The following is a 14,254-nucleotide window of genomic DNA, read 5'->3' on the forward strand; positions in this document are numbered from 1 at the left end:
AAAGGCCGGTCAGGCTTCACAGACTGTGGCGAAACCCGGGTTAACTCGCAACAAGGTGATGCTGTGTGTGTGGTGGGCATTATTCATTATAAGCTGTTATCACCAGGCAGGACCATTGATTCTGAACTCTACTGCGAACAACTGATAAGATTAAAGCAAGAAGTTGAGAAAAAGCGGCTGGAATTAATCAACAGAAGGGGTGCGGTTTTTCATCATAATAACGCTAGACCTCACACATCTTTAGCCACTCAGCAAAAGTTAAGAAAGTTTGGCTGGGAGGTGTTAAAGCATCCGCCGTATAGTCCTGACCTTGCACCTTCAGATTTCCAGCTGTTTCGGTCTCTTCAGAATTCTTTAGGCAGTGTCAGGTTACAACATCACTAGAGGACTGCCAAAACCACTTGTCGCGGTATTTTGATCAGAAGTCCCAAAATTTCTATAGCAATGGGATCATGTCCCTACCTACAAGATGGCAAAAAGTTATCGAAAAAAATGGTACCTACATACTTTAGTTAAATGTAAATAAACTATACAATTTATTTATTTTTGAATTTTCTTAAAAATGCGAAGTAACTTTTTCCCCAACCTAATATTAAGATTATTGTAAAGTTATGTTAAAAATACTGATGCCCATTAAAAATGAAATAATTTCGTTTCTTTATAACATATATCTGATATTATTTTTGTTGTTCAAGTACACGATATCATAGATTAATTATTGGTCTCGATGCACGATATAACTGAAATTATACACACGTTTCAATCTCTAATATGTCACCGTTTTTGACATATTATAGCGTCGAATTCAATCGCCACTTTAAAACTCCCTATTTCATATGAGAGCCCCGCTGAAATAAAGCTTTTATATTTTTGTATGTATTTTTGTAATATTTGGCTGAAGGCCATCAGTTTTCATATTATGTTTAAATTTGAAGTAATTGCGGTCAGTAATTCAGAAGTTATAAGGCTCTGACGGACAGACGGACAAGTGCCATTTCACTCAAGTAGACTCAGAGACCTCACTTCGCTCGGTCAAATATATACGGAAACAGATAAACATTACACAGCATGCTTAAATTATAAAACTTTAACTTCGTCGTAGTCAGATTAAAAAATAAAAACATTGCATCTTCAATTTAAGTACAGATTAACTGTCCAAAACAGTCATGTCTGTGTACCGCAACTGAAACTGTTATCACGTTGCAATAAGGTTTAAAATTGAACAGTGTCGGTATTACGTTCATTTTTCTAGTGTGTCCCAGTAACCGTCAAAATAGTATGAATTTTGACGAGTATTGGGTCAAGTAGGGATTTCAAAGTACCAATAAATGTCACATGTGTTAAATCATAAATAATAATAAAATAAACACAGTTTTATAGATTATTTCGTTAGAAAATTAACTTGACTGTTGTATAAAATAATCTGATTTACCAGAGTGGCCAATAGATGTTTCAAAACTTTCTTCGAATACTAGCATGTAGGACTACGATTGAGTGACTAAACCTGGCTAAAAACACAAATTTTGAAAATGCTAACTTTGAATGCGTTTTTCTCCAAGGCTATTATAGTTTGGATTAAATGTTGTTATACTAATTTATGGAAAATATTATCACAAATATGTTGCCATAAAAAGTTTTCATTTAGTTTTTGCTATAAATTAATAGCTGACCATTTTTTACAATCTGACGGGTATCGGTACACTGACGACTATACCAGCGTTTCCCTTAGCTGTCAAACAACCGCGGTAGGGCCACTGGTCTCCTCTCAGACTGAGAAGGGCTTTGGCCATAGTCTACCACGCTGGCCATGTGCGGATTGGTAGACTTCACACACCTTTGAGAATATTATGGAGAACTCTCAGCCATGCAGGTTTCCTCACGATGTTTTCTTCACCGATAAAGCAAGTGATATTTAATAAATTAAAACGCACATAACTCCGAAAAGTTAGAGGTGCGTGCCCGGGATCAAACCCCCGACCTCAGATTAGAAGGCGGACGTCCTAACCACTAGGCTATTACAGCTTCACATTACGATACTTAGAGATAGCAATAGATTTAGACGTGTCATTTTAGTTTAGTTTAGAGATTGTGTACAACGGAATTAGCCACGATGTACGAACTTCGTCTAGCGAACATGACGTGTTCTACTGGCATACGACTGAGGTATGGTCTCATGCGACTATCGTAATGTATGAAGGGGCCTTACTGTAACGAGAAATCCAACTTGTTATCTCGACTCAAGATCAGTGTATTGGAACAATTCGATTGGATAGCTCGATATCTAGGAAGCTCTCTGTAATGCGTACCAAATGCACTTCGGTTCGGAATTGAAGATAGTAGCTCAACTAGATAGGTGTATACTGGTGCAGCAATTCCATGCAAACAAAGCTGCGGCACGTTAGCTAGTGTTAGATGGTGTTGTTGATAAATTGCTACTTTTGCGGAGAGGAAGACACCCCGAGACACGCGATTTTTGAGTGTCCCGCGTGCGCGGATCTTAGAGAAGCAGCACAGGGAGCAAATGACAGTGTCAACGCCCAAAATCTGGTAGCCCGTATGATGTCAAGCGAGAATGAGTGGCACAGATACGGTCAGATGCTGAGAGCCATAATGATGAGAAGGGAGGATAGAGAAAACAAGAAAAAAGGAGAGAGAGCAACCAGAGGGTCAGCACGAAGTAATGTTACACGGTTCCGTGCTGATCTCGCAGAGGGGGAGGTCTTTTTAGTCCGTGCGAGTCGGACACACCCTGTCGATAGACAGAAGTCCATTAGGGATTATTCCTCCTCCTAGACAAAAAAAAAATGGTGTTGTTGATACACACGTCCTAACGCTCCCTGACTGTTGTCTACAAGTCTATGATTTGGGGGGAATGGAACGTTACACAGGTATAAGAGACAGAGACAACCCTCTACGAAGCCGAAATCCCTTTCTAAAGGTAGATGTCCAATATTTTCTGCCGGCTAGTGTCTTATTAACTTCAAATACTATTCAATGTAATCCGCTAAAAGCATAATAGGTATCTCCGCAATATTTTGCTGCTATTGCTGTATGAAAAGCTGCTGCATATTGCTGTATGATATGGGTAGTCACCTTTAAAATTTTACGATGCCATGTTCTACCAATATAAAGCAGTCGATGCGTCAATAACACGTACGTATTCAGTCTAAACTATAAAAGGTTTGGATAATAAAATCGGATGATAATAAACTGTAAAATATTCTACGGCATAAGATTATATGGACGGCTATTGCAATAGGACAGGAGCGCACTATAGTATAAGAGGGATACCCTACATCATCAGGGTTGAGGAGTTGGGACTAGGAGTCTAAGCATAAACTAGTAACTTGGTACCTACAATATTAATTCACTATAACACTTCCGAAGGCGCGGAGGACCGTGTTTGGTGGCGCGCTCTTGGAAAGGCCTATGTCCAACAGTGGACGCAAACAGGCTGATGGATGGATGGATGGATGGATAAACACTTCCTGAATCTTGATAACTTAGGCGGGCAGTAACCCTGCAGCATCAGGATTCAGGAGTTGGATCCAAAAAAAATTATGGGACCACCACGGAAACATCTCCTGTTGATTAAAAATATATTTGCAAATCGGTCCAGAAACCTCGAAAAAATCGGTGTACATACTTACATTAAAAAAAAAACTGGCCGAATTTGAGGAACCACCTCCTTTTTGGAAGTCGGTTAAAAACAACAGTCGTGTTATATTATCAGCTAAAAGTGAATCTCACGAAAATTATCATCGCAGTATAGAAGTCGTAAAGGGATACAAAATGAGAAAGGCCGTAAGATATCTGATTTGTAATATAAGAGAACTAGTTTTCTAAAGGATGATTTATGCTAGACCGTGCCGGGCTCGAGCCGTGCGTTCGAGGCACGTCCGACGCGCAGACGATCTACGGATTGCAATTTTATAAGAAGAAACGTAACATGGACTAGGCTCGAAGGATTCTCACCCTTATCCATATCCATATTAATATTATAAATGCGAAAGTGTGTCTGTCTGTCACGGCCCAACAGATTAACTGATTTTGATGAAATTTGGTACAGAGTTAACCTACATCCCGGGGAAGGACATAGGCTACTCTTTATCCCGAAAAACCAAGAGTTCCTACGGGATTTTTAAAAACCTAAGTCAACGCGGACGAAGTTGCTGGCATGTTCTAATTACTATGAGGTCTCACAGTGCGCTCGAACGCATAGTGTAGGTTCAACCAATCAGATAACTGTGTCACGTCAATTTTCAATAATCTGATTGGTGGAATCCACAATGTGCGTTTGAGCGCACTGTGAGACCTCATAGTACCTAATGATTGTGAATACGAGTGTCAACATCGGCCTTATGTGACCTCATACAAATCAATCTGTGAGTCTCGGACGTGGCACGGTTCGGGCCCGGCACGGTCTAACGTGAATAATCCTTAATACTGTACCGCACATAATAGAATCGTGTTGTTTAACATGTCCGTTAAAATGAACATGAAATTTCATTTAGAATGGTATTTGAATAGGTATCTGTCATACCACAGGCCGAAGAACTCGTTCCCACCAGAAGTTTTAATGCAACCTTAGGTCAGTTGCAATTTGTTTTGGATATCACTACCCAAATTACTACCTTTATTATAAATGTGAAAGTGTGATTGTTTGTTGGTTTTTGGTTTGATGGTTTGTTGGTTTGTCCTTCAATCACATAACAATGGAGCAAGTATTTGACGATTTTTTGGATGAATAGAAGATGCACTCCTTTCATTTACGATGAAAAAAAACCTGAAAGATTATTTAATCCTAAAAACATTCCTCGACCTCCCTTCGCCCTTTGTTTTTAAGCATATCCTGCATTTTTATTCTTTGTCATAGTATCAAGCAATAAATATGTTTTTTTAATGTGAAACAAAATGAATAGAACCCTTCCTCACTATTACCCATATTCATGCTCACCAATTCACTCTTTCACCATCCATCGAGGTACAGCCCAATCAACCAATTACAAAAGTTGACAAAGAGGATTTGGCCCATTAGTTCATTGGAGGAAATTAACAATTGCTTGAACTCTAAATAAAGTCGTCAAGTTAATTCCGTCATGTCAGTTATCATTTGACTTGCTTCGCCGTTAAGAGGGGCCTAATCGTAGTGTGCTCCAGACACACGTAGTTTGCCTGTTATTAAAATACTAACCAATCAAACTCCGTCTCAAATTATTTTTAAATGAAAATAACGAGCAAATGAGCAGACGGGTCACTTGATGTTAAGTGATTACGGAATTTGTTGGTCCGTTTCTTGAATTTGGTAGATACAGCGAATTTGATTGCCATCGATATAAATGACAAGATAATTTGGTAGAGCGAACAAAATTTTTTAGAAACCTAATAAATCAGCGCCACCTCTTAGATACTAACGAACTACCCGTTTGAATTCCAGACGTCACTGAGGTTGCATTGGTGCATAATTAACATTTACGCACCAATGAGTCGTTGCTATTTTGTTTGTTCAATAACCCTGTCCATACGAAGTAATTTATAAGTCAATGTTGATGGTTAATATTCAAAGGAGAACCAACTACGCTTGTATGGAGGGTGCGACGGAGAGTCCTCGTTAAGAGGCCGAGTTGATTGACCTGATTCCCAACCATTATCTGGAATATGGAGTGCTCTGATTATAATTGTTAGCCAATCATACTGTGTTACATCAGTTATTGAGTCGAAGGACGGTTATATTTAAACTTAATTGGCTACTAATTAGACTAAATTAATCAAAAATGTGATGAACTGATGACTAATAGGTACAGACTAATACTACGCGTACATCAGTACCCATATTATAAATGCGAGAGTTTGTTTGGTTGTTGGTTTGTTCTTCAATCACGTCGCAACGGAGCAACCGATTGACCTGATTTTTGCATGACTATAGGTAAAGACCTGAAGACTGACATAGGCTACTTTTTATCCCGGAAAATCAAAGAGTTCCACTGGGATTGTTGAAAACCTAAATCCACGCGTACGAAGTCGCGGACATCGGCTAGTATTATATGTTAGTCAGTAGCTCTTAGGTCTTAGGATAATCTGGACTTTAAGTTTTTGAATAAACTTAGGCTTAGACATCGGCTTCCTTTTCCTTGGATTTCAATCCTGAACTTTTCGGAGTTATGTGCGTTAAAGTCCCAAGTAACACTGGTATTTTGAAAAAAATTATTATGGTGGCTGTATGGCGTCATTTTCAAAATGTATTTTTTTACTTTTTAGTTCGTTGTTTGGCAGGGCAGACGTGTTATGATTTTTTATATCATTCCTTATCCAAATACCAGTGGTAAAATTCTTACTTTGCCCGAGGTTTGAAAATGTCCTCAAAAACTCTGAAAAAAATTCTTGACATGCGAAAATTGCAAAAACAATTTTATCATACAGAGGCGAGTTATACGAAAAATTTCAATATTCAACTATGCTTTCAGCGCAAACTTCACAATGTTTTCGTGAGCAGTTTTTTGCTTTACTTGTTTGAGAACTATTTGCAAACATTTTGAGCTGAAGCCGAAAGTTGAGACACTGTCTATGAGCAGTTCCTCTGCTCCTTTTTTAAGGCAAAATGCAAATATAAAAGGCGACTTTCAACAAAAGTCACAATAAGTAAGTCAGTTTTTATAATACACTAGCTGCCCTGGCGAACTTCGTTCCGCCTAACAGTCGATTCAAATTTTCTCTGCGTAAGAACCGTCCCCGTACTTCAAGGAACATTAAAAAAAGAATAAGCGAAATCGGGTCAGCTGTTCTCAAGATTTGCGAAGACCAACACATTTAGTGATTCATTTTTATATTATAGATTATACAGGCTGTAAGCAGAACGCTGGCAAAACGAAGACAGGTGATAGTACTGATGATCAGTGATATGATACCACGAAATAAAACGCAAAATGTGATAAAAAATCCTATATTTTGTAAAATTTCACGATATATTGCAAAAAAACATGTGACTGACGCTAGAGGTTAACGAACGTTCCGGAAGTAGGTCACTCGGAGTCAATGCCGCGTCGTAGGCGGGGCATTGACCCGAGTTTTGCACGCTATAGATTGCGGGTTTGAAAAATACTAAATCACTAAAACTACAAAATGAGACAAATGGTTATTGGTATTGGATTGTGTTTAGGTAGTATAACAATAACGCTATGGTTTTGCTAGCCTTCGGTTACATGCTATAGGTATATCCACACGGAGTAGGTACGTACTTGACCAGTTTTATCAAAATGTAAAAGAACATGCAATTTTAATGCCTATATATTTTAGCTGTGGAGATTTTAGTGCTTGTGCCTGCATATTGTATGTCTCTTCACAATCATAAAAGCATTCAGACAACGTCAGATAAACATAGTTTATGGGCCGGCTATGTCGCATGGAGTTGGAGTAAACTTCGGATTTCCATATAAATCGTCTTCAAGATAATTCCGGGAAGAAACGTCGAGGCTGTAAGTTCTAATCACATATTCAGCAATAATGGAAAGTCGCAAGCATCTGCATCTATGTTGACTGAATTGCACAAGGTACAGAAGTGCTTTGTAGAAATACTTAGATATTTTTTTAAATTTATAGACTATCGCTTGGCTGCAATCAGACCTGGTGGCAAGTGATGATGTCGCCTAAGATGGAGCGCGCTTGCCTAGAAGATGCCTATTCACTCTTTTGGATCTTTTTGAATTTGACATTTATAACGGTAACTAATAGAGAGAGAGAGCAAGCTCGTGCCAGACCTTCGTTATTTTAGTAAAGCTGAAAGTTTCTCTGTGTGTTTTCCCCAGTACACGGAGGAACGATCAGCAATTATGAAGTTTGAATCGTGGTGGCTTTGGGAGATAACAAATAATAAAGCTGTAAAAAATCTTACGTCAAAATATAAAGTCTAATCATTGCCAGACACTTAGTGTAGTGGCAACCCCTGCCAGGCACCCTTAAACTTTTACAATTTATTAAACTTTAAGTGTTTCTGGCAAGGGGTTGCCACGTTACTTAACTAAGTGCTAAGTGTCTGGTTTCCTAATACTATTCCGAAGGAAATATAAAAAAAATTGGACTTTATACTTTGACTTAAGATTTTTACACCTTCATTACCTATTATCTCCTTGACGACCTCCCTGGCGCAGTGGTGAGCGCTGTGGTCTTATTAGTGGGAGGTCCCGGGTTCCCCTTCCAGGTTAGCCCGCTATCATCTTAGACTGCATCATCACTTACCACAAGGTGAGATTGCAGTCAAGGGCTAACTTGTATGTGAATAAAAAAAAAAAAAACTCCTAAAGCCACCATGATCCGAACTTCATAATCGCTGATCATTATTCCCTGTGCTGGGTACAATACGCAGAGAAACTTTCAGTTTTTCTAAAATAACGAAGGTCTGGCACGCACTGGCCACGCAAGAGCCAATGCGTGCCAGACCTTCGTTATTTTACAGATATACAAATAAAATATTTTAAAACTGGGTAAGTATTGACAATTAACGTCAGAAAGTTAAATTTTACGTCCGTGTTAAACAAACAACTCACAGTGTAAAACTGTTTACAAAATATGTTCAAAACTTTAAACGATTTCGCGAACAAATAACGAGAATTAGCGAGATGGTTTAACGTTTACGAACACACGTGAGAAACGAGAATTATTATTTGACGCTTTTCGAGTCTACGAAATATTTGCAGTGAAAATAAATACAAGAAATGAACTTACTAGATTTAATTTAAAATATAAGCTAAAATCCTATTATATTAACAAATTGTAATGATCCCCATTTTTGTATGAAATGTAATGTAATAAGGGTTTCTATGAACAATTTATATTGTTTTACAAACACTATTATTATTATGTATTAAGAAGTAGACGGAATGACACATTTTTAAACCTTCGTGGTTTTTTGCTGTGTCTAAATTGGATTTGTTAAACATTCTTTATGTTGGTAATTTAAAAAAAAAAAACATACAGTACGCGGCCAAAAGTCACGGGCATCGATCTTTAGAAGGAGATAGCAGATTTGTAGAGCACTGTCTCCGTCGTTGAGACCGACAAAACGTCATATGAGTATGAGTGACAACGCTCTACAAAGCTGAAATGTCATTCTAAAGGCTTCGTACTTTCGGCTGCGTACTACGTATCAGAGAAATGAAGATGTCAGTTATTTCACGATAGCGGTCATACATAAAACCTGTACTAATCAATAGCTGGCATCAGTGATCTACTAGGTATAATAAGTCAAATATAAATGGCTGACATTAAGGCGAAATGGGATTTAAGTTGTACACGGGTGCTCTCTAATACGAGTTGCGGGCGACCGAGAACGGCAGTCTTGGGCCGCCCGAGCGCAAATTTGTTGCACGCTTTTATATCTAAATATTTATATTTTAAATTCTATGCGCTCTGTTACCTTAAAATAATACCGTAATCCCTTAGTGTATGAAACGTTAAACGTAAATACGAAATTTTATTCAAATTGGTATTATATGTACAGTGTGACCTAACCATATAAGTAACATCTATATAATAGCCCAATAAGTACAACGGTGTTTATAGGTGATATAGGGGGTAGGATATCGTTGCATTACGCTTTATCAGACCCTTATCAGCCGCTTGTGTACGCTCGGGCAAGCGCAGTCTCTAATCGCTGCATCGGGCCTCCCTATAGATTGCTTAGTGGATAATGCCATGAGGGTCTCATATCCGGGACCCGGAGAGATTAGAAGCAATTTGCTAAGCGTTGCCAAAATAAGATAGCTCGGGTGGAAGGAGGGTATGTACCCTCCTAATTGGTATTGTGTGATACTGCGTTCTTGGACATTGCAATAAAACAGTTTTTTTATGAAATGTTATTTATTTTGTTACGATAAAGGTCTGTCGATAAGTTATTTAGGTACTTATTTTTTTTAACTATCTCATTAATTTTAATTGATAAGATAGGTAACCTACATCTACACACCCCCCCCCCTCCCTTAGGGGTTGAATTTTCTCAAATCCTTTCTTAGCGGATGCCTATGTCCTAATAGCTATCTGCATGCCAAATTTCAGCCCGATCCGTCCAGCAGTTTGAGCTGTTCGTCGATAGATCAGTCAGTCAGTCAGTCAGCCAGTCAGTCACCTTTTTTTCCTTTTATATATTTAGGCTAAAGACTATAATATGATCCCACAATACAAAAGATTCCAAAGGTCACTTCCACACGACTAAACAACAAGTTCGTAGGAAATCACGGAAAATATAATGCCTGTATATTGTGAATACGTGGGAACAAATTGTCAATAAAATAAACATACAAGTTACAAATTGCACGAACTCCTAAACCTCTTTGGGCCATGATTGAATGATTACTTATTGAATAAGAATTCAATTGGGCGAAAAAAATTGAAACGTTTGTTATAACGCCGTCAATAAGTTACTCGTTGATCGGTTCTGTGGGGTCCCACGGTGCTGGATTGGCGACCTTGCACTGGAAGCGTAACTTTGGTAGATCCTCCACTAGGTTGCTAGATGACAACAAAAAACTGGCCAAGTGCGAGTCAGACTCGCGCACCGAGGCGACGCGCGCGCGACGGTTCCGTACTACAGTCGAATTTTCTCGACTTTTTCACGATAAATCAAAACTATTGGGCATAAAGATAAATCTTTAATACATAAAAGACTGAAAAAAAAAGTGACTGACTGAGTGACTTTTAACATTATCACCATAGGTATATCATCTTACAAAGGCAACAACCGACTATGAAAAAGTGTAATTAATTACCTATTTTGAATAAACCATTTGATTTGATAATATTATTATGATATTTTATATATTCACATCAAAATAAGCTCTCAAAAATTTCTAAATATAAAAGGAAAAGGTGACTGACTAACTGACTGACTGGTCGATCAACGCACAGCTCAAACTACTGGACGGATCGTGCTGAAATTTGGCATGCAGGTAGCTATTATGACGTAGGCATCCGCTAAGAAAGGGTTTTTGAAAATTCAACCCCTAATGGGGGGGAATAAGGGTTTGAAGTTTGTGTAGTCCACGCGGACGAAGTCACGAGCATAAGCTAGTACATAATAATATAGGACGGACGGACGGATGGACAGATGCTATGCCTATACATAAAGTTTATGTGTGCCATTGTACTAAATGCTAAAATATACCCCGAATTTTGACGCGTGTTCAGAAGTGCTAAAACATAATAATATTATTACTGCGTTTTCCGATCGAATTTGCACAAAAACAAAAGATAAGTTTCGTTAGCAATTCTATATGCATTAAAAACAAAAGCTTTAAGCATGATTGTGCCACAGAATGTATTATTTTTAGCTTATAAACCGAGGGCTCTGTTATGGCGATTCATATTGTTTTAATTCGATTCAAGTTATAAGAATTCAGCGTATATTTTAGTTTAGTAAAATAATAAGTTAAATAATTGAAAAAATAATGTTAGAAAAGACATATTACTCGATTAATGATTACCGTTTAGAAAAGTTTTAGTTTTATTTTAATTTTTGACATTTGTAGTACTATTATTTAAAAATGAGACTATTTTTATTAAAGCTATGTACACGTTGTTAGGTATATCAAACATATTGCATGCTAATAGGCAGAATTGGCTGTACCTTTTGTTTTTGTAACATCTCCACTGTTTACTCATATTCGCAACAAAAAAAATTGTATTGAATTGAATTAAGTTTATGTTATGATTGTGGAAGTTTGTAACCTTTGGCTTGGTTATTGATGGAGTCCCTAGGTGGTCTATGTAATATTTAGCATAAATATCAAATTCTGTGACGATGATGGCGTCTTGGTGTGAATAATATTACTATACCAGGCCAAAACGTAAAATATCTTACACCTACAGAAAAATTTAAAAAAATCATAAATTCGTGGCTTCGTGGTTTAATAATGCTAGTTTTCGTGCGTGCAAGCACGTTAAGCTATCAGCTGTCATGATTATTATCACATAAGTATTAAAATTCTGAATAAATCTTAAACTCATGCAGTATGTATTGGAAAAATTACTCTGAAACAGCCAGATTTACAGTAGATTTTTCAGACAGATAGCAATTTAAATCTTGTAATAATTTATCAATGGCTTCAAAAGTTCAAATATGTAGTTTCAATTAAAAGAATGGATGTTGTGCTAGGACAAAATATAAAAATAATAGTCCTGACTTTTATGAACAAGCGTTTCGTCTATAAGTTGGACGCACCCATATCCTTTGTTACGGCAAATTCATTGTTGCGATTCATTGAATCGTTTTTTGAATCGAATCGTAAAGTGTTGAGTGCTATGAATGATTTATATTAGGCTTTTGTGTCGCTTCGAGTGCGAATTTTATTTACTGCCCACTCTGTATCAAACACGTGTAGATATGTCAAAATGTTTTGGAGGTTGATTCAGTGGCTGCGTTTACAGAATTTTAGTTCGGTCTCCTTGAATGGGAATTCGAAGAGGATGTTGAGGTGGTGTTTAGAATGATTTAACGTTTAGCACTTAGCACCATAGTAATAATACTCTAGTAGTCTAGTGCTTGTATGTCGATTACCTACCGTTTGTATTTTTATTTTTATTTCATTAAAAGGTTATAGCAAGACTGCAATGTCACTGGTATCGCCCCACACACACACACAGTCCCCGCGTCAACCCAGTGCGGGCGGGCGCGGGTGACGTATGCGAGGCGTCCCCCCGCCTCATACCCCGCTTGCCATATCAACCTGTCGCAGCCTCTCGAACATAGCATCGCCATTGCAAGGCGCCTGAATGTTTTAGGTTGTCATAAGTATTGATTAAAATGAACATGTTAAAAAATATCATAGTAACCCATAGGTTATTAAGCAGTAAGGGCTTAGCCTGATCGATGCAAGTGATCTAACATGGGGTTAAAATGTGCAGATACTACAAGTTTGAATTCCTGGGACGATGCTAATTTATTTTATTTTATTTTATTTTGTTTATTTGAAAGTAATCAACAGCGTAAATACATAATTATTATTTAAATTTAAATCTAGGTATAACAGAAGGCCAAAGAGATTACTTTAAATTATAATTTAAACTATTTTAACAGAATACTTTTAGAATAAATGTAGGTTATTCAATAATAAAATTACAACAGTGTGTGTATGCTTGGTGTGGGTGTGTGTATGCGTGTGTGAGTGTATGCTTGTGGTTGTGTGTGTAAGTGGGAGTGTGTGATTGCATGCATATTTAGATGTTAGCTACTTTTTTTACGATGATAGTTTCTTAATTCCTTCTTAAATTTATTGTTTGTTTATTGAACTGATTGTTTGATTGACCCAGTTTTTTTCCTTTTTTATGTTTAGAAGATTCTAAAAAGTCTCTATCCAATTCCAAGTCTCTTCTAATTCCATAAATCATGGTCAACCCATTTAGATGCTATTATCACGCTACTAATCGATTTGAACCCTACTATTGTAGAGTCCCGTCCGTTCAACCATTTTATTTCATGTAGTTGCCCACACATTTCATTTTGACCCCTAAACTATTGTGTCATAACCGATTTACCATTCTAATCACCCTTATTACAACTGACTTAGGACCAAATTGGTATTTACGAGTGTATTATATAACTTTGTGTAATAGGCTGAATAAAGTATATTGGGTTCGATTATTGTTTGTTAATTTTGGTTAGTAATATAGTCATTTGTACAAATATGGTTGGTGTTCCCCACGCTTGATTATGATTAATTGACTTTGTTATTACAATACCTTAATAACTCAATAGTTTAAATGTTTCGACGACCTCCCTGGCGCAGTGGTAAGCCTGTGGTCTTATTAGGGGGAGGTCCCGGGTTCGATTCCTGGCAGGGATTTGGAATTTTCTAATTTCTAAATTTCTGGTCTGGTCTGGTGGGAGGCCTCGGCCGTGGCTAGTTACCACCCTACCGGCAAAGTCGTGCCGCCAAGCGATTTAGCGTTCCGGTACGATGCCGTGTAGAAACCAAAGGTGTATGGGTTTAATAAAATGCCATACTCCTTCCAGGTTAGCCCGTTCCCACCTTAGACTGCATCGCACTTACCAACAGGTGAGATTGCAGTCAAGGGCAACTTGTATGTGAATAAAAATAAAAAATAAATGTTGTATAGAAGCAGGCGTTACTTTGCGGAAATCCATGATATACAATGAACTAAAGCTTAATTCGCTATAATCCGCTGAAACAGATAAAACAACATGCAGCATGTATAAGATAAATGGTTAGAGTTGCTATTATTTCTTGAGATTGCTACTAAACTCTTT

At 37.6% G+C, this 14,254-nt stretch overlaps 1 protein-coding gene across 2 annotated transcripts in view; it reads left to right on the forward strand.

The window, feature by feature from the left end:
- Nucleotides 1-14,254, forward strand: part of Sp1 (transcription factor Sp8) — a 117,917-nt gene that overhangs the window by 13,289 nt on the left and 90,374 nt on the right. The window lies entirely within an intron of this gene.

The sequence above is a fragment of the Maniola hyperantus genome, chromosome 3, assembly GCF_902806685.2.
Source record: "Maniola hyperantus chromosome 3, iAphHyp1.2, whole genome shotgun sequence".
NCBI classification, from domain to species: domain Eukaryota; kingdom Metazoa; phylum Arthropoda; class Insecta; order Lepidoptera; family Nymphalidae; genus Maniola; species Maniola hyperantus.